The sequence below is a fragment of the Haliotis rufescens genome, unplaced genomic scaffold (genome assembly GCF_023055435.1).
Source record: "Haliotis rufescens isolate VD_foot unplaced genomic scaffold, xgHalRufe1.0.p SCAF_101, whole genome shotgun sequence".
NCBI lineage: Eukaryota > Metazoa > Mollusca > Gastropoda > Lepetellida > Haliotidae > Haliotis > Haliotis rufescens.
The window spans coordinates 918182-941186 of record NW_025963782.1 but is presented as its reverse complement, the minus strand read 5'-3'; the positions used below and the strand labels follow the sequence as shown (position 1 = coordinate 941186).

The following is a 23005-nucleotide window of genomic DNA, read 5'->3' as shown; positions in this document are numbered from 1 at the left end:
GACCCCTTGTATATTTTGTTTGTGGCATTTCAAAATCAAATTTGTGATTCACCGATCGAGAAGCGAAGGCCAAGTAAACCATTTAACCGATCAATTCCACAGAAACGACTTGATACATTACTAATATTATTTCAGTCACTCTTAAATATTCATTCCATGACACTAACTGTTGCGTTTATGCGGCTGCTTGAACACTCCATACAGTTTCCAAAGACAATGAACCAGAAAAGGATAATAAACAAACTCATCAAACGAACAACCGATTCGAAATTAAACGAAATTAAAAAAAATGTTGTGCAAAGTTCAAACAATACTTATCCCAAAGAAAGGTGATTTGACTGACCCTTAAACTTCCATCCTGGTACATGTCTGAATACACAGTACAAAATATTTATAGGGTGTCTTACAAATCTTGTGTCATCATACTGATGGTCTGGAGAAAGAGCTATCCAGGATGACGGCTTATGATGTGTATATACACAATGAGTTCAAACAAATCTCAGAAAGTCACTGAGACAAATCACAGCTCAAAAGTCAGAAAAAACAAGCTCAAAATTAAGCTGGTCTAAACTGTCATCATTATCATCGGAGTCGTAGTCAGCAACATGTCATTGTAACTTGACTCTCTAAAAGCTCAGTATCTTCCAAGATGCCACTTGAAGTTTCTGGCAAAGCGGAAATATTGTCATAGTTTGAACACTGGCACAAGTAAGAACATTTAATGTTTTTCATTTACAGGAACATTTCCTGTTTGGCGGAGGGACAGTGATTCAAATTTCTGCTTTCTGGAATATCTCTTAGTGAAATATATGTTTTCCTGCCCAAAAGACAATATATAGTTGGTTTGGAAACAATATTATGCTTGATTTGCCTGATGAAGCCTGAATGTTTACATTAGTGGAAGATGGGAAACAGTAATTGAGACAAAGATCTGATCTAAGATAGCGTTTAAAACTGGGTTCAGGATAATATACTCTTTAAAAAAAGAAACTTGACATAGATGTAAAACCACTTTTTGTCAAATATCTAAAATAATTACATTAAATGAGAACCAAATAAGTCAAACAGAAAGATGATGTGTCTACTATTCGCGAAAACACATGCAAAGCACATAAACGTAGCATTTGGGGATCAATTTTACAGCTTCATCCAAATGCAACCGCCTGTGAAAAACGTGCAGCATAGGATCCTGCATTCAGGTATGCAGGCCCCCCTGCTGAATGGGTATAAAAATCCACATCGATGGCTGTTCATACAGTCCTTATAACGGCAGTAGAGGCGGTGACAGAATGCCAAGACTGAATGACTGAGATTACAAGCTGGAGCAACTCAGCAAGAAATGGCCAGGCACTTTGGCGTATCCAGACAATCTCCGCACTGTGGACCCGATACAACAACACCAACAGAGTTGACGACAGACCAAGGTCAGGAAGACCAAGGATGACAACCCAATCGATTCATCCGGCTGCGACACCTCCGAGACCACACTACCACAGCCACGTCTACAACCACACAGATCCCTGGAGTACACAGAATATCAGATCAAACGGTACGCAACAGACTGAGGGAGGCTGGACTTTTTGCACGAGGTTTAGATGGGCATGTGCAAGGTGGAGAAATGTTTACTGAGGAGTCCCGTTTCCTACTCACACGTGCTGATGGGCGCGCACGTGTCTACAGACGTTGGGGTGAATGTTACTCCCCAAACTGTGTGCAGCAGATTGTCCCATTTAGCGGCGGAAGTGTCATGGTATGGGCGGGAATTCATCACAGTGGTAGGACACCTCTCGTGCATGTGGCAGGTGCATTGACAGGTGTGCGTTACAGAGACTTTATCCTACAGCCTTATGTTCTTCCTCATGTCAACGTTCAAGGCGGACAGTTCCAGCAGGACAACGCTCGACCGCATATTGCACGTGTTTGTCAGGACTTCTTACACCACAACAACATCCAGACATTACCTTGGCCAGCCCGGTCAGCAGATTTGTCCCAGATTGAGCATCTGTGGGACGAGTTGGATCGACGCGTTCGCAGAAGGAATCCACCGCCCAAAACACTTCCGGCGCTTCTTGATGCACTTCAGCATGAATGGCAGCACATCCAACAGCGTGTTATTGACAACTTGATTGCATCTATGGGTCATCGGTGTCAAGCGGTGATTGATGCACGTGGTGGGCACAACCGATACTGACATTTTCTGTACCCCTGTGACATTAACTGTAGCGTGTACGTGTGACTGTCTATGTGACAAGATTAATGTTTTGAACATTGTGTACATTGATCTTCAAACAGTGTTTCAGTTATGGTTTCTGTGTCCTATTTTGAAACAGTCACATTATATTACATTTTGAAAGTTAGTGTCATGTTTCTTTTTTTGATAATGCTATTTGATCCTTCAGTGGTCATCGGTCTTATTGCCTTTTTCTTGGCTGCATCAATCTTTGTATGGTCAGTGTATCTCATGTAAATGTAAATGGCGCTCTCCTACAGTCAAGAACAAACTCCCCCTTTTAACTACCCCTACTTCAGGCAGGGGGGAATAACTCTTTCTATGGTAGCCCATGTGGGGAGGCAAGGAGGAATGTTTAGTGGTTTCCGAGGTAAGGATAGACAGTTGCCATGATGTTTCATTCTCTTTCCAATGCAGTTGGAGCCAAGAATGCATGGGTTCCTTAACTTCGGAGAAACTTGCCTGAGAAAAATGCAGAAGTGGACCATCTTGCCTACATGCCACATGAATGCAGCACTCCATGGAGGCAGTCATATTGAAACATTATTGAAGGAAACAAGCACTGTGATTGGTCAGCATATGTTTCAAGGAATTTCGTTGCAAGAGGTTAGAATTACAAAATGATAAATTATAGGTTCAAACGTTTGACAGCTAATTGCAAATTAATGTCCAACTTTAGGAACATCATTTTCATGCAGAAAGTTTGTGGTTCTGTCAACGCGCACGTTGACGGGGAATAAGCCCAAAATCGACATCACTGTCCCGGAACGCTTTATGCACAACATGTAAACAATAAACAACAATTGCACAATGAGCGGAATACCTGCTCTGACAACACAAACACAGCGATGAGCGGACCTTCCAGCTCAGGCATACAAGAGGTGAGCGGAGCTCCAGCTCACCTCATGGCGTTTCCTACGAGCGGCACATCCTGCTCGAGGTCGTCCCTATGCCAGCACTCGGAATACCAAGCCTGACTAACACTGTAGTAACTGTGTAATGGTAGCACATATATAGTACTGAACAATGGAAATACAATGACGTTGCTCTGGACATGGGACTTCCGGGGGTGACGTACCAACACAACTCAGGGGATGAACAATTAAGGCAAATATGTCATACTATAAATAACAGTAATTAACGGGAAGTGATAAATAAGCCCAGTTTGGCTGTCAGTCAATATACAATGAAATGTTGGTGAGGATTAACAACGGGGATTAGCGCCTAAAAAGTAATGACAATTAAGTTATGGAGACATGGCTACAGGGTAAATTGCCTATAGAGTCAAATGTACTTCAGACAATGGTAGTCATAAATCAGTCGCTATGACAGTTCCATGAATGTTAAACAAAAAATGATTCAAAACCTTGGACCAGAGCCTACATGCTAAATCGCAATACCTGACAAAACTTCAATACTTGACGAAACCCCTTTCGTTGAGGACTTAACATCAACACTTTTATGCCATAACTGTACAGCGGGAAAAGTAACCTTCGTTTTTTCCAACTTATTTTCAACTAAGGACGGATAATTTTATGTTTATGATAATCGTTATTGAGTATAAAATCAGTGTTTCGTTACTCAGATAGATACACATAAAGGATTTATAGTTTATTGAATCTTGTATGCAATATTCTGCAATAAAATGTCGTTATCATACAACTCAACGCATATATATATATATATATATATATATATATATATATATGGTAATAATAAAGGTAATCTAAGGTTTGTTACATGTTTTGCATGTTAATAGAATAGGAATTACAAAATATCTTGTCAATCATGTGGTGATAGAAAATTATTTTTGTCTTGCCCGTGGTGCATTAAACTATTATATCTTTTGAAGCATAAAATAAGTAGCTGATTAATAAATTCAGGAAGAAGTGGATTTGTTATGGAGTTATACCTGACTAAAACTGTTCGTTTTCAAGCTAAAATATCAATTAGAAATAAAAAGAATTAAGAATTCCCAGAGGAGAAGATGTTGAAGTTAAGCTTGTTTTATTTGAAAGACAAATGCGACACAAAAAGCATATCTCAAAACACATTCTTGACTCAAAAAATATCTTCTCCTCTGAAACGGGTGGACTGTTTGAAGCTGAAATCTAGCAGGTTTGTTGCTTCTAGCGACGGCATCATATTGTCTTCAAATGATTGTAATGGTTTTATTTGTTGCGTTAGCTTTTCAGATTAAAGGAAATACAACTGTCATTTAAGTCAAAGATGAGGTTATATAATGGTTATGACAAATTATGTTTTTTGTTTGTTGTTTAACGCCGCACTCAGCACTACTGCAGCTTTATGACGGTGGTCTGTAAATAATCGAGTCTGGACCAGACAATCCAGTGATTGATATTGTGCGCATCAATCCACACAATTGAGATACAATGACATGCACCAACCAAGTCAGCGAGCCTGACCACCCGATCCCGATAGTCGCCTCTTACGACAAGCATAATCGCTTTTTATAGCATGGTTTGCTGAAGACCTATTCTACCCCGGATCTTCACGGGTCGACAAATTATGTATCATGGTTGATATTTCACTTCACAGTCATGCAAGATTTTACAAACAAGATTGTCTCCCTTTTCAAAGTATATGTGACCGAAAATGTGAATAATGAAACGATAGATGGTTGTCACCATCAAAGTTTGAAGTGTTATTGAGTCATCAGCATTTAGGTTCAAATCACTTTTTTTTATAAATTTCAAAAATGTTGAGAAGTCAAATGTAATTCATGACGTATGACATATCCTGAGATTCATATGGTCAAATGTCAAGGTCATTAAAAAAGAGATGTGATTACACTTTCTCATGAAATATGAATGTTTTGTCACAAAAATATGTTTATAACCTCCGGGATGTGAACCTGCCATGACTGGGCTCAATCAAGACCACTCAATTTAGTCACCAATCAGGTTAGGGTGGCACAGTTACATGTCATTCTCAGTTTCTACCCCTCTTACCCCCACCAATGTCTTGTTAGTAGCATGATTATCAAAGTCATGCTTTATGTTATTGTGTATATAGTGGTTGAAGCATTGATTCTCAGTTATGAATGCAATCATATATAGTCGTATCCTGTCATGCAAATTAAGATTACAGCAAAACAGACATGCTGATTTGGATCTTTTGCATGCGATGTATATTAACTATGGACATAATCATACCAATGTGAGGTAATTAAATTGTTTTTATCAGCCACATATGCAATTGCCGATACACAATGGCCCAAGTGGCTGCCATCTGTTAACGCCCTGTCATATAGTTGGAATATTGCTGAGTGCGGCGTTAAACAACAAACAACTGTTAACGTCATTTGACCCAGCAAGGATATCGAACATTTAAACTTCTGTTGTCCGGGCTTATCGAACACAAACGGTACAGACCTGAAAGGCATATTCGGGACATGACGATGGTGAGTCTGTTTCTGGTTTTCCGATTTAGAGTGACCAAAAACTACCCATAAGACTCTATGGCAACATGGATGACTTCAGCTTTCCAACAGTTTACTTTATCTGGAGCAATATTCCAACAATTCCAGCCTTAGGTGTCTACATTTCACAACCTCTGGGGTACAATCGAGCATGTTCTTCCTACCAACATTCTGAAGAACATCATATAACTTTTACTGAAAAGTTGCTTGATCATAGTTACAACATTCAAGGCATCAGTAAAGCTGTCCAGTTTTCGGGGTAGACATCGGATACATTTCCAAATTGGATGCATCAGTGACTAAAATGATGTCCGATTGAATTCGCTATTTCGACTTGTACCGTATGGTCAAGTATTTTTTAAGTCAACAGTTGACTCGCCTTCTCATGAATTTGTGGCAGGTGCCACCATTGAACAGTTGTATCATCACTATGTGATAGTGATTATTAAACACATGCTTATAATCCTACAATAGACTATACTTTTAGCCGAGAGGTGAGGTGAGGTGGAATGGGGTTAAACGTCGCGTCCAAGATTATTGCACTTATATATATACGAGGGGTGTTCATTAAAGATTTCCCCTAAAAGATAATTATTTTATCGGTCCCTATAGTTGTTATGGTACATGGAATGGGTTTTCTTTTAAATGGGCATAGACTATGGCATATAGGTAGTGTGTTGATGTTTTAAACATTCGGGTCAACTTATCATAATATAACATCGTGTCTTTGTTATCCCCTATTACATACATAGCATCAGAACAACAAGTGACAATTCTTCCTTGCCAATGAAATATTCTTCAAAACACTCGCTTATGATACGTGCGGAATCGTACCATAAACACTGGTTTGGTGTGGTTTGTTGTTTTACACCACACTCAGCAATATTCCAGCTATATGATGGCGTATGATTCCGGGGTAGATTAGGTCTTCAGGAACCCATGCTTGCCGTAAAAGGTGACTCTGCTTGTCGTAAAAGGCGGGAGGTCAGACTCGCTGACTTGGTTGATGCATGTCATCCATCCGAATTGCATGGATCGATGCTCATGATATTAATCAATGGATTGTCTGGTCCAGACTCGATTATTTGCAGACCGCTGTCATATAGCTGGAATGTTGCTGAATGCGGCGTTAAACAACAAACCAACCAACCAACCAACTTGGTTAAATACTTTGGAGAAATAATTGGATAGAAATATAGTAAGAAAATGTGATAATGTAGTTGACTTTTTTTTACATTTAAACAAAGCACCCCTTCCGATTGATCAATGTACACAAGACCTATTTATTTGTGTATAATATGCACTTGTGTGCAATATGCATCCTCAATTATGGGCAATTATATTCTGGAAAAATATATCTGTCGTATATCTACATTTCAGGCTGTCAGCATAAACCACGAAATTTATCTTTCAACTCTGTTTAAAATAATATTCTAATAAGAGCCCCTTATTTCTAAATTTGTGAGCGCCCTGGGCGCTTATTACGTCGAATACGGTAGTCCTGTAGTTTCAAATGAACAGATATTTATAATTCCATTTTTGTAAAGATTCAATCTTGCAAGATTCATACATTAAACGTAATTGTTTTCCTTAAAAGGTTACATGGAAGTGCAACTGAACAGAAACCCGAGACAGATGTAAAACAGAACAGAGACTTGTCATAAAACCGACAAACTCACTTGATACATTCCTCATGGTACGTCTTTTACTTTTTAATTTTTCATCTAAACAGATAAACAACCATTGAAACGTAAGTCCTCTAGTTTGAGATTAACAGTTATTAAAGTTTTTAATTATTTATTAATTATTGTTTCATACATTAGAAAATAGGGTTACACATTAAACGTCACTTGGAAGTGCAGCTGAACAGAAAGCCAAAAAGATGTTGGTTGGTTGGTTGGTTTGTTGTTTAACGCCGGTCTGTAAATAATCGAGTCTGGACCAGACAATCCAGTGATTGACTTTATGAGCATCGATCCACGCAATTGGTTGGTTGGTTTGTTGTTTAACGCCGCTCTCAGCAATATTCCAGCTATGTGACGGCGGTCTGTAAATAATCGAGTCTGGACCAGACAATCCATTGATTAATATCATGATCATCGATCCACGCCATTTGCATCGATGACATGCATCAACCAAGTCAGCGAGCTTGACCACCCAATCCCGTTAGTTCCCTTTTACGGCAAGCATGGGTTGCTGAAGACCTATTCTACCCCGGAATCTTCACGGGTCTCCACGCAATTAGGATCGATGACATGCATCAACCAAGTCAGCGAGTCTGACCACCCGATCCCGTTAGTCGCCTCTTACTTGGTTGGTTGGTTGGTTTGTTGTTTAACGCCGCACTCAGCAATATTCCAGCTATATAACGGCGGTCTGTAAATAATCGAGTCTGGACCAGACAATCCAGTGATTCATATCATGAGCATCGATCCACGCCATTTGGATCGATGACATGCATCAACCAAGTCGGCGAGCCTGACCACCCGATCCCGTTAGTCGCCTTTTATGACAAGCATAGTCACCTTTTACGGCAAGCATGGGTAACTGAAGACCTACTCTACCCCGGAATCTTCACGGGGCTAGTCGCCTCTTACGACAAGCATAGTCGCCTTTTACGGCAAGCATGGGTTGCTGAAGACCTATTCTATCCCGGATCGTCACGGGTCCGAAACAGGTGAGGTGAAATTGGGTTTAACGTCACGTCCAAGATTATTCACTTATATGGGTCATTCTCTAAAAAAGTAACATTTTGGCCTATGAAAAATCAACAAATCAGAATTCATTTTTAAAATGCTTTTGGGGAGCAGATAAACCACATAACAATTACTGAATACAAGTGTAAAGTATGCAGGCTTAATATGTCTTATTTTCCTTTTTGCAGAAAACTATTTTTGGCATCTCTGTACCAAATGTCTGTGCTGTTACCGTGCATAAAATTCAGTTTTTGTCACCAAACATAAATCTAAAATGAATTAAATTTATGATATGGTTGTTGCATTTTGGCATAGTTCAAATACTAACAGCTTTAAAATTTCATTTATTGCTTTACTAAATTATTAGACTGTGAATATATGCATACAATGGAATTATTTGCAGAAAGATGTACGATAAACTTGTCTACTGCTTACACTGAAATGGAACTACCATTATTCTATAAGGTAATAATAGTTATTACACTCATTTTATGAATTATATAAATTTTTGTCAGCAGAGTTAAACCAATTATAACTTTTGAGATGGCAGATGGTGACAGGAAAGACATTCACGGTAACAGGACAGACAACATGGTGACAGGAAAGACAAAATATTTTGTAATTGCCAAAACTATAATAACTATTTCTGTGTTCTGTGTTTCAGAAGTAAAGGTAGTCAAAAAAAGGGAAACTCAATGAATGTGCATATCAAAGTGTTAGGTGTATTTTGTATGTGACATTAATTAGATAAAAATGTGAGGTTTGGTAACAGCACAGACAAGCAAAAATTCATAAACCAATCTTATGTGGAATTGCTCATCTCAAAAATAGAACTTGATCAGAAACTCTACCAACAACCTTCATGGCACTTTTTGAGGTTATTGTTGCTTATTCCAAGCAAAAAGCTGTAAGAAAACGAGAATAGCCATCTTTCAAAACTTCAACAGTAACAGCACAGACAAAGTCTGATAACATATTTGCACTTTTACCAAATGATAGCATTATATGATAACATTCAGTAAATGCTTCTTGACCTCATTCATGTGCACATATAAACACAGGTTATTGTTTGCCATGAATTGTTTCCAACATATCTTCCCACAAAGAAGACTCAACACAATAGTCAGAGGACAGTGATATTTTGGAAGGCTCTGGTACAAAGCTAACTATTTCCTCAAATTGGTACCAGCATTTGTCTTTAAGTTTGCATGGCCAGAAGAAACAATTTGCATTCCCGTGCTTTCCCGCTTTATGCATATATTCCACAAAAACTTCACCTAGCTCTATATCTTCAACATAACCAGGATATGATATGTTGTACACAATGACAACAAATAGCCTGGGGCATTCATTTGTATCAACTGGCTGGTGTATTTCCTTTTGTCTTTCCATCTTATCATTGTCTGAACTTTGTACCATTTCCTTACTTGTCTTTTGGTGAATTTCATCATCATTCAGACTCTCCATTCCGTCAGCACACACCTCCACTTCTCTCATTCCCCCACTTATACGCTCCATTCTGTCAGCACACACCTCCACTTCTCTCATTCCCCCACTCATACACTCCATTCTGTCAGCACACACCTCCACTTCTCTCATTCCCCCACTCATACACTCTATTCTGTCAGCACACACCTCCACTTCTCTCTTTCCCCCACTCATACACTCCATTCTGTCAGCACACACCTCCACTTCTCTCTTTTCCCCACTCATACACTCCATTCTGTCAGCACACACCTCCACTTCTCTCATTCCCCCACTCATACACTCCATTCTGTCAGCACACACCTCCACTTCTCTCATTCCCCCACTTTTCTTTACCTTTTAATATATATACGTGGAAACATTTACTGAACACAATATGTCTGTGCTGTCGCCTAAATATGTCTGTCCTGCCACTTTTTTTAAGGTGACAGCAGAGACAGTGACAGGAGAGACAAACTATGACATAATGCCAGCTTAGGACAATCACTTCTCTCTTGCTCTGAAAAAAGCACACTGGTTGAGTTCCATTTTGACAATCAAATACAATGTATACTCATTATATTTGATTTTTTTAATAACAATTTCGGAACCCAAAATGCATGGTGACAGCACAGACACCTATAAAAAGTACACATCAAAAGACAACATTTACCAGTTATTTTGAAGACACTGCACCAATATAAATTGCTTGCGCATATGGTGCCATGATAGTACTGGAAAGGAAGAGACCTGCAAAGACCTTAGCCTTCTGGCTTACCAAAGGAGCAATTATTATTTGTATTTGTACAATCTGGTGACAGGACAGACACTATTACTCTGGACAAGATTACTGTTGCCGAAAATAATGAATCCAAGTGGAAAACCAACAGCTTTTCTGCTGTTATCAGCCTTTCATGATGTCATGCTACATAAATCACCAGGGCTTTGGGAAGTATTTGTTCCCAGCAGGGGTCCGGAAACCGTCATATGCGCCTGACATGTCCGATTGGGAATCTCAAATGTCCGGTTTAAAATATTATTTACCGGACGTTTTAAAAAGTATTGTTCGGACATTCTTAAATTTTGACCGGATATGATCAACAGTTAGGACTGAGCAGTTTCTGTCTGCAGTTGCAATACAATTAAGATTAACTACACTGACAAGCTTTGTTTGTTTTGATTGCTGTAAATACATCGTACCTACATGATAGTCCAATCGGTCAGTCACTGTAATAGGCAATAAACTGAGTTGACACTGATTAATCGAGGATTAATTACTGAGAACATCTTGTTAATTTGCGTGAAAGGTGTTTATAACTGTACATAAATACCTTGCATCATCGATGTACCCCAATCCATTATTAATAACAGACTTAAGCATCACATCTCTACCAACAGACTTATAAGCCCAGACCAGAGCGGCTTCACTAATAACAGACAAACACTAGACCACATCCTTCACCTAGAACAAGACATTAGAACAGCCCAATCAATGAAACAATACACACTGGCCATTTTTATAGATTTTAGCAAAGCTTTCGACATGGTCTGGCACACCGGCCTTCTAAAAAAACTTGAAAACAATCAGATCAATGGGAGAATATTAAACTTCATTCACTCGTTCCTATCAGACAGACACATTACCGTTAAATCTCATCAAACCCTCTCCGACACTCACCCCATTGAAAACAGCATCTTATCGCCAATGCTATTTAATTTTATGATTAATGATATCTTTTCAGACACCAAAAACACTGAAAAAATCACTACTGCAAAATTCGCAGATGACGTTTCCTTTTGGACCTCCTCGGCCTCCATCAATTTATTAAAAACTAGAATGCAATCTGCGTTAAACAACATTCAAAATTGGGCTTCCAAATGGGGCTTCCAAATTAACACCAATAAAACCACCAGCATGCTTTTTAAAAAACAGTATATGCAAAATTACACACCCAAACTTCACCTTAATGACAAAATAATTACATATCAAAAAGAAGCCAAGTTCTTAGGGGTTACATTTGACCAACACCTTACATGGGGCCCCCAAATACTGAAAATGGTCAACTCTTGTGAAAAAGATTTAAATTTAATGAGAGCTATTAAAGGTAATAATTGGGGGTCCGACAAACAAACCCTCCTCAACATCTACAAAACACTCATTCAATCCAAAATCGACTACGCCGCTCCGGTCCTAAGCGGCATCTCAACTACTAACTATAACAAACAAAATCAATCCAATACAAGGCCCTCAAAATAGCCACCGGCATTAGGACTGGGACCTCACATCACGCCTTACTACTAATCACAAATACACTCTCCATCAAACACCGAATACAACAAACCATTCTCAACTACTGGGCTGGGGCACAACACAATCCAATTTTTAAAATAATAAAACAAAAATACAACAACATCAACAAACAGACGGCACACAAATTCCAAAATTCCCCTGACCAAGCTCCATATATGACCCACCTGCACAAGCTAATACTCACCCACAATCTAAGCAACATAATACATACACCCCCCTCCCTACAATACATAGCCGACCTCCCCCCCCCCCCCAGTAGATACAACCCTCCACAAACTGTTCACACCAAGCAACGGCATCCCAACTGAAAATAAGGCAAAACTAACACTTACACACATCCATAATAACTGGCCTACACACACTCACATCTACACAGACGCATCCCAATCAAACGACAAGACAGGATTAGGAATACACATAGACCAAACACCCCAGGTCACTACTAACTTTCACTATAAAAATTTCACAATCAATAACACAGGGGAACTACTAGCAATCCTTACAGCAATACACGCTACCAAAACAATTAACCAACAGAAAATTCCTAATAATATCCGACTCACTAACGTCACTCAAACAAATATAAAACAAACACTCCAGAACACGTCCAGACCTTATCAACAATATTATTACTCTCACAAACCAACTCAATAACAACAACAAACAAATCAGTCTACTCTGGGCCCCAGGACACACCAATATACCAGGAAATAACACAGCTCACATCGCAGCCAAAATAGCCACCCAACAGCCATCTCTTGAAATCTACTTCCATACCTCTAAAGTAGAAATCGAGAATAAAATAAAAAGGTCTATCAAACTCCAAAACAACAATAACATAACCGAAAACACCAATTCGCAATGGCTCAGATCAATTTTTACGCAACCCAATCTAAAATGTCGCAACTTCAACAACTCCAACCACCTTGACAATCTCATATCAAGAATTATTAGCGGCAACACAAACCTCATCCACAATCTCCACAAACAAGGAAGACACCCGGACGGAAATTGTATATACTGTAAAAAACCTGAAGACTTGTACCATATTTTTAACAGCTGTCCTTTCTATAACACCCTTCACTCTGAACTCTACCTAGCTGTCCCCCCTAACTATAAACTAAACCTCTCACTACTCCTCAACCCTTCCAACCCTATCCACATCCTCAATGCAATAACACAATTTATCATCAAAGCAGACCTCCTAGACAGAAGTTAGAATCTCCCAAACAAAACTAAATAAAATTACTTTGCTCTAGTCAACAATCTCCATTAACTTTCGGATCGGGATCCAAATTTCCAACACGAGCCGTCCTCTCCGACGTCCGCGCCCCAAACCCAGTTATCCACACACTAAACAAAGACACCTGTTTAGCCAGCCAGCGCCTACCACAAGCCCACACCGCTCGCCACCTAACCAAGTCATACCCCCCACCCCCCGGGATTACCGGCTTATACAGTCCCTTCATTAAACCCCTGTTTCTTTCTTTAATCAACCACTCCCTATATTTATTAATGCAGCCTAACTGCATACTTACAATCACCCAATATGCTGTACCAACCCAACCTTCACCCGGTAAGATAAAGTTACGGCCCCACGTCTCTTAATGAAAATAACACCCCCAGTAATAATACTCTCTAGTACCTTCTCTAGGATAGCATAGGTTACCCCCCGGTTAGTTTCAGTTTTTGGGGTATGGTGATTCTTTTATTTAACCTATTTATCATTACTTCCCCACCTACCCCGTCCGCGAAATGCAATAAATGCGAAGCGGACGTAAAATCATTAAATCAGTCAGATGTACATCATTATCCTCACAATGTTACGATACGTAACCTCAGACAAGAAGCGAAAGCATGACGACAGCCAGTCGACCGATGCAGATCAGTCGAGCAGATCTGCCAAACCTTCAAAGTCTAGACGATCATTTTGTAAGTCGTGGCTAACGACTTTCACTTGGTTGACATACAATGAAGATTTGCAGATTTTATTGTTTTCAGTAGCTAGTCGTATATTGAATCTTGATTGACCGCCATTTTGCTTTCTCGGACAATCGATATCAATTTTTTTTATGGTCAATAAGTACAGATGAAAAAAGTATTCAAATAACTATTGCTCTCAACGATATTTTAGTATTTGTGATTAAATTATCTGTCTTGTTTTAAAAAAATCTTTAGTTTAAAAAAAAACTTTTCCCGTGTGGTCATGTGATAACCAAATATGGGATAATAGTCTCGATCCAAATGTTACAACGCGTACACTTGAGCAGACTCATGAATATAACTCCTGAATATTAATTAGACCGTTTACTACGTTAACAGATCATTATTATAAGTTATAACAGAAACAAACGTATGTTTTCCATGTATATCTAAAATGGTATTATTTGTTATTAATTGTCCGGTGAATTAAACAAGTTAAATTGAAACAATTCATAATTCATCATATTATGAATACGTAAACTTTTAATGTGAGTGAAAAGTCGTACTAAAATACGCTATTTGAAGGGGGGCGTGGCCTAAATGCAAATGTCCGATTGGGATTTTAAATTTTCCGGACCCCTGGTTCCCAGAGACTTAAGATAATTGGAGAAATTTGATTTTTTATTTGTGGACAACAAGTTTCTGTACATTTCTGCACATTTAAGGTATTTTGCTGGCTAACATAAGGTTATAGCAGTAATTTGATCAGAATATTGCTTACATCTGATAAATATCTTGATTGTCAAGTAATCTGAAAACAGAATTATGAGTTGTTTTCAAGAAAATTCATTTGGACAGGAAATGTTACTTTTTTAAGCATGACCCATATAGCAACGTACATGCACAGTGTGTGTGTTCGTGTGGCTGCTTGCACTAGTCCGGACTGATGCCGATTTATAGTGCTAGCACACTGTGATACCATGCCGCAGTTTAACATGAATACCCCACTCAGACACAGTATACTGACTCCGAGCCGACCAGTCCTTGTTTTAGCCCCTCCCTTAATGCCGAGCGCCAGTCAGGGTAACAACAAGTACCATCTTTTAACGTCTTTTGGTATGACGCAGCCGGGGATAGAACCCCGGACCTTCCGCTCTCCGAGCAGACGCTCTACCACAAGACCACGGAGGCGGCCTGGGTCCGAGACAGATGTAAAACAGAACAGAGACTTGTAACAAAACCGACAAACTCACTTGATACATTCCCCATGGTACGTCTTTTCTCCCTGTACACTTCTAGTCCCCGGTGGGAGATCTTCACCACAGTATCCACATAGTGACATCTCATCGGGAATCCTTGTACTTTACATTACCTAGAATGAGAAACGGAGAATCTGAAATAAGTTTACATTGAAACAATGTGCCACACTGTTGTACATAAAAGAAACACTGCAACTGTTGTATAAGTGCCTCGGTAGTGAACATTAGGTATGACGTCATCCACTTCTCCTCGAGAATATGGCTTTACACTTCCTCGTCCTTTGACAGGATGCACATTGTAACCAGAGTGTTAGTCAGCAGAATGCTCCTCCAGACATCCGTCACCGGATGCTAGAACTTCATTGTGTTGACTCGCTGGCCTGAAATTAATAATTCAATAATATTGTAATAATTCAATAAATTTTTATATAAACAATGCATATTCACATTTCTCAAAATATTGCTTATTTAGAAAACAACATTCTTCTGAAATAGAGAAATTTAAGGAAAAATTAATCACAGTGTGTAAGATTTCATGCTACTTTAGAAAATCTTGAAGTCATCAATTCATCTGATGTCTAAAACTCAAGAGATGCATCAATTTAATGACAGTGTACAACAGCTCTTTATATCAATGTCACACAGAAATTCACTCTTGTTTTAATGAAACACGTTTTGATATTTGTATTACCGGTATGTATTTAGTCATGAATTACTTTGTTTAGCCTGACAATGCTGAAAACATATACTAGCCACATAAAGAAACTGTGCACGGAGAAAATATAGATATAAGGGCACACCGTCCATATATGAAATATAGGTTTGAACACAGCAATTATTGGAGACATTCAAACGCTCATGCACGTGCCATGCAATATGACTTCATTGATGGGGGCCTATGGACATGCAATGTGTTACTGCACTTGCATCCTGTGCAGCTGTACACAGCATGTGCAACTCAAAATTCGCTGTCACTTTGGAAAGCATGATCTGTGGTCATTCAAAAATTCAAAACTTCTCAGGCGCAGACACAAGCATATCACAAGCAAATCATGCCAAGATTGACAGCTGCAGAGCGTCATGAAGCCCTGGAATGATCCGAGTGGGAATGAGGCAACAACAGGTGGCAACACATTTCCAATGCCATCGTTACACGATATTGGCATTGGTGAGGCGTTATCAGAACACAAATGACGTTGCCGAACAGCCACGTTCAGGACGTCCCCGAGTAACGAAGCCAAGACAGGACAGATGGATTCGAGTTACACATCTCGGACAGGTTCCAAACGGCAGTAACGACGTCCCAGACAATTCCTGGACTGCGCCGTATCCATCCCAACACTGTCAAGAATCTTTTACGTCAGTACGGGATTCGACCACGACGCCCTGCCATACGTCCCATCCTAACACACCGTCATCGAGTCAACTGTCTAAGATGGTGTCAAAATCATGTTCGCCAACCTCGAATATGGTGGAGAAATGTCGTCTTTACAGATGAATCAAGGTTCAACATTTCCCACAGTGACGGGCGCCAACGTGTCTACTGGCGTTTGGGAGAACGTTATGCACGCAACTGTATTGTGGAGAGGAATCGTTTTGGAGGTGGCTCTGTGATGATTTGGGGTGGGATAACAGCACGGCACCGAACCCCTTTGGTGGTTGTTCAGGTCAATCTCACCGGTGTTGGCTACAGAGATCAGATTCTGAGACCTGTGGTCATTCCTTTCCTGCAACGTCATGGCCAGGGATTGACATTTCAACAGGACAACGCTCGTCCTCACACGGCTAGGGTCGCTGACTAACGTCCGTGACTTGGCACAGGATTTGAGGAGGATATGGCAGGCCATTCCCCAGGCCTTCCATGCCCATTTGGTGGACTCCATGCGTCACCGATGCACTGCTGTGATTCACGCACAGGGTGGTCATACCCGTTATTGACTTTGTGACTTTGTCGTTTGACCCCCTACTCCATTTTGATCTTCTGACGTCATCGTAACAGATGTTGTTCAGGTCCCGTTGACATTTTCTTATGGTCCGATCATTCAGCTGCTACAGCGTCTGCATCATTTGGTTCTTGCTGTGTTGTATTTCAATCCAGAATATATTTTCTCCGTGCACAGTTTCTTTATGTGGCTAGTATACTTTCGGTAGAGTGAAATAAATAAGTTTTTTATAAAATCAGGTGAAATATCCCGTTTTGTCACACCTACAGTCAGTCTGCCTCATTGACACTATGGTTTTCTGAATAAAGTCATGAAGATCACAAAGAAAATATAAGACTTGAATCTATTTTGTCAAATGAAATGTTTATCTCTTCTTGTGGTTTACTAAAGTTGATATCTTGACTTGACAATATTAACTTTGTCAGATCACAAGATGAGATAAATTCATGCTATCATCGTTATTTGACGAGGAAAACAAATTTCTTCTACCGGTATGTATTTATATTTTTTATATTTCTCGTTTTGATTGAATTATAAAAATTATCAAAATGATCACACCACTTGACTTGTTTGAAATAAACTAAAGTTCTAAAGATTTTTGACAATAGTAAAATATTACATCATAACAATATAACTATTGCAAAATGACACAGTAAGCAGAACTACATTCTTACATATAAATTGATTTGATTAATAATCTATAATACATGGCAATTGCTTGCACAAAAGAAATGTTATAAAAGTTTCAAAACATGTTTGTGGACATAAAACCAGATGGATCTCACAATTAAACAAAAGGAATAAATGAGTAATGATTGCAATACGCATGGGAATTTAAAAAATACTCCTGTTTATACTTTAAGGTTATTGTAATGTCAATATCAGTTTATGCATTTGGAATATTTGAATACAAACTGCTAAAGAGTTATCTGTTTCTGTATTTTCACCAGCCTATATTGTTGCTTATAAAGTCGTTCTGAGCCTTGTCCCCGTGCTCAGTGTGTAACTTCACGACTGAATAATTAAATATTCTGCACATTTTTACTGCACTTTACATTTTCTTTTCATGCATAATGATCTTACATCATCATTACCAGCAGTTTTCAAGCAATGGTTGCGATAAAATATCTTTGGCTAGCAATATTCTATTGTCCCCGATTTTACCATCAGATATGTTGGTCACTTTTGTGTGAAGAAGTCACACACCAACTAAACAAACATTATAACGCGATGTGTCAGATATGATTTGTTCAAGCATAGTCTTAACACTTTTTATCATCAATTTCTGAAACAACTTTAAAAAAAACCATGAATCACAAAATAATACCAGCTGGGTACGATACTTTTCATCAGATACGTTAGCATGATTCATTGCCGCACACACCTGATAAACTAAATAAATCATGTTGTGTTTGTTTCTTTCATAAAACAACATGTACCTATAAAAAATGTTCATCCCAAAACTTGACATGAGTATACTTTCGAAATATCTGACCAATTCGCAAAGTTGTCATCAGATACAATTTTGTCAGATACGTTAGATAACACCAGCACCATCGGAAGATGGTCATCGAACTTCAGTAATCTCAATAAGCTGAATCTTATTAATGCACATGCGCGCCGTGCCACCTCTCTACTTCCGATTTTCAGTCAAGAACAACCTGGTTTCGGTACTCAACAATCCATCACAAACTGGTAAGTAATCTTTGCCATCTTAGTGAAAGGGTGATCTGAATTGAAAGCCACCCCACAGGTGATATTTATTTGATAAAATAGTTACTGTTAACTAAGATGGAATAAATGAATCCCTTACTGTAACTTAGCATTTCCCAAAGAACATGTTTTCCAACCTAATGTATCTGATGCCAACCTAACATAGTTTACGAATGTAATTTAATGATTACATAATTTTTCTGAAGCGAAGACCACACCATTCTACTGAAGTTTTCTGTCGGTATGCATTTCATTGATAGGCTAAGTACTATATTTTACTCAAGCTCCTGTCAAAACACCTAAATACCACCTAACGTATCTGATGATTTATATAACGTATCTGATGATTTATATAACGTATCTGATGAAATTAGCATATTTCACAAAGAATAAAGTATGGAAATTATTAAAAGGTGGCTATTTCATAAGTGTTTCAGCATGTTTTTTTCTGGGCTTGAATTTGTAAAATGGCAAAAACAGACGCAGGAAACCAAAAGGCGTATCGGGAAAGAAAGAAACGAAATGACAGTCAATATCTAGCCAAAGAACGAGCTCAAGTCAAAGGTTACAGAATACCAATTGATCAAATGCAAACAAAAAAGAAAAAGGCAGTTCGAGAAAGGAATAAACACTATAGGAAAGCATACCGTGATCGAAAGAAAACACAGAAACTAGCACAAGTTGTAGATGAGGTCACAGATGTGGTCGTTGATGCAGAAACTGACCAGGTTGACACAGTATCAAGCAGTACTGATGCATCTCAGCAGTCAAGATCACGCCCAGGTCCTTTCTTGGTCAAAATGACTTTTCCAAATAAACAGAGAAAACCAAAACGCTCGTGTGCACTGAAAAGAGCAAATACAAAAGTAAAAGGGTTGACTGAACAACTTTCAAAAAGAAGCAACAGAAAAACACCCAAACAGGCTAACCGCGAAGGGAACAATACTGAAAATAGCTCGGATCAGACGACAGACAGTCTTCAACAACAGTCTGAAGCAACACCTTCAACAAAAACCAGAAATGATCTCCAGGTGTGAGTCCCAGTCACTTGCCAGCCACTGTTGTGAGACAATTAACAATGGCTAATGTACTTTTTGGAGAAATTAAAGAAAGTGTCGCAGCTTACAAAAAGCAAAGCAAAATGAATGTGATGACATCTCTTGTTGGAGGGAAAGTACTTAAGAAGTACAGATGTGTGTCGGGTTCGAACAAGGCTACAGGCTTGTCATGAAGAAGTTTATCTCGGACCACCTCTAAGGTAATAAGAGATTCGAGGAAGAGCCCGTCTCACTCTCGTAAGAGAGCAGATTAAGAGACAAGTTGTCTCATTCATGGAGAGAGATGATATGAGCGTATGTATGCAAGGCAAAGCAGATTCCAAATGGTGTCAAACATCAAACAAGAATAATGAATGATTATCTGTCTGAGGTGTATGCTAAGTTCAAGATTGAAAACCAGAATATGACACTGTCATTTGCATCATTCTGTAGGCTACGGCCCAGATACATCTTGCTCACATCACACATTTCAAGAAACACAAACAAACATCAGAATATGGCAATGAAACTCAAATATCTGAAAAGTGTTGGATTACAAGTTCCGAAATCAGCGGATATGGCGTATGACAGTGTATCCGTGGATGCAAGGGGCCAGATGCTGGAAACCATTCAGGGTGACGTAGAATATGATGAGTGGAAGCGTGTGAGTGGTTAGGGAAAAAAGAAAATGAAGGAGGTGAAGATAACAAAGAATGCCACTGGCTTCAAGAATTATATGCTTCTTGAATATGCCGAGTTCCGTGACCTATTGGAAGTGGAACCCAACAAATGTCACGCTTCACCCTGTAGTGGTATACTACAAGTCGGACAAACTGGAACCCAACAAATGTCACGCTTCACCCTGTGGTGGTACACTACAAGTCGGACAAACTGGACCCCAACAAATGTCACGCTTCACCCTGTGGTGGTACACTACAAGTCGGACAAACTGGAACCCAACAAATGTCACGCTTCACCCTGTAGTGGTACACTACAAGTCGATCAAAATGGAACCCAACAAATGTCACGCTTCACCCTGTAGTGGTACACTACAAGTCGGACAAACTGGAACCCAACAAATGTCACGCTTCACCCTGTAGTGGTACACTACAAGTCGGACAAACTGGAACCCAACAAATGTCACGCTTCACCCTGTGGTGGTACACTACAAGTCGGACAAACTGGAACCCAACAAATGTCACGCTTCACCCTGTGGTGGTACACTACAAGTCGGACAAACTGGAACCCAACAAATGTCACGCTTCACCCTGTAGTAGTAGTACACTACAAGTCGGACAAACTGGAACCCAACAAATGTCACGCTTCACCCTGTGGTGGTACACTACAAGTCGGACAAACTGGAACCCAACAAATGTCACGCTTCACCCTGTGGTGGTACACTACAAGTCGGACAAACTGGAACCCAACAAATGTCACGCTTCACCCTGTAGTAGTAGTACACTACAAGTCGGACAAACTGGAACCCAACAAATGTCACGCTTCACCCTGTGGTGGTACACTACAAGTCGGACAAACTGGAACCCAACAAATGTCACGCTTCACCCTGTGGTGGTACACTACAAGTCGGACAAACTGGAACCCAACAAATGTCACGCTTCACCCTGTAGTGGTACACTACAAGTCGGACAAACTGGAACACAAAAGCTTTATCTATGTGTCTGACGTCAATCAGCACAACTCGACTGCGGTACTCACAATCCTCAAACTGATGTTACCTGAACTGAAAACCACTTTCCCTCATGCAACGCAAGTTCACTATTGGACTGATAGCCCGTCATCACAGTACCGAAATCGGTACATGTTTGATGTCATTCTGAAACATAAGGAGCTGTTTGGGCTTGAGGCACGTTGGAATTATTTTGAGTTTGGCCACGGGAAAGGCCCCTGTGATGGACTAGGAGGTGAATGTAAACGTCTGGCATCCGACGCAGTAAAACAAGGAAAAGTGACAATTCAAGATGCCCACGATTTTTATGAGCAGGCGAGACACAATCAAAAATCAATCCAATATAGATTCTACTCTACTACTGAAGCAGAGAAGGCTGTGCAGGACATATCTACTTCTAACACAAAGGTTGTGCACGCAGTCATGCAGCAGAATGGGGTTCTTTTTTCAAGAATTGTATCATGCAGCTGTACAGGTTGTCTGAGCGGCAATGACTTGTGTGCTGGTTGGGGCCGTCACCCTGTTGACCAAACCATATCCCAGGAAACGCATGTACTGCAGCCCACACAGGCTTCTGTATCCCCTGTACCTGCTGCAACTGCTGTGACTGCTGCACAACACGTACCTGCTGCAACTGCTGTGCCTGCTGCATCCCCTGTACCTGCTGCAACTGCTGTGCCTGCTGCATCCCCTGTACCTGCTGCAACTGCTGTGCCTGCTGCATCCCCTGTACCTGCTGCAACTGCTGTGCCTGCTGAACCACACGTACCTGCTGCAACTGCTGAACCACACGTACCTGCTGCAACTGCTGTGCCTACTGCAACTGCTGTGCCTGCTGCAACTGCTGTGCCTGCTGCACCACATGTACCTGCTGCAACTGCTGTGCCGGCTGCACCACACGTACCTGCTGCAACTGCTGTGTCTGCTGCATCCCCTGTACCTGCTGCAACTGCTGTGCCTGCTGCAACTGCTGTGCCTGCTGCATCCCCTGTACCTGCTGCAACTGCTGCATCCCCTGTACCTGCTGCAACTGCTGTGCCTGCTGCATCCCCTGTACCTGCTGCAACTGCTGTGCCTGCTGCATCCCCTGTACCTGCTGCAACTGCTGTGCCTGCTGCATCCCCTGTACCTGCTGCAACTGCTGCATCCCCTGTACCTGCTGCAACTGCTGCATCCCCTGTACCTGCTGCAACTGCTGTGCCTGCTGCACCACATGTACCTGCTGCAACTGCTGTGCCTGCCGCACCACACGTACCTGCTGCAACTGCTGTGCCTGCTGCATCCCCTGTACCTGCTGCAA

The 23005-nt window shown here is 40.3% G+C and overlaps 1 protein-coding gene across 1 annotated transcript in view; it reads right to left on the bottom strand.

The window, feature by feature from the left end:
• LOC124117003 overlaps positions 1-15554 on the bottom strand; it is a 73599-nt gene extending 58045 nt beyond the window's left edge. The window contains exon 1 of the mRNA XM_048391900.1: positions 15320-15554. The gene's annotated coding sequence lies outside the window, so the exon portion shown is untranslated. The remainder of the gene's footprint in view (positions 1-15319) is intronic.
• Positions 15555-23005: the final 7451 nt, after the last annotated feature.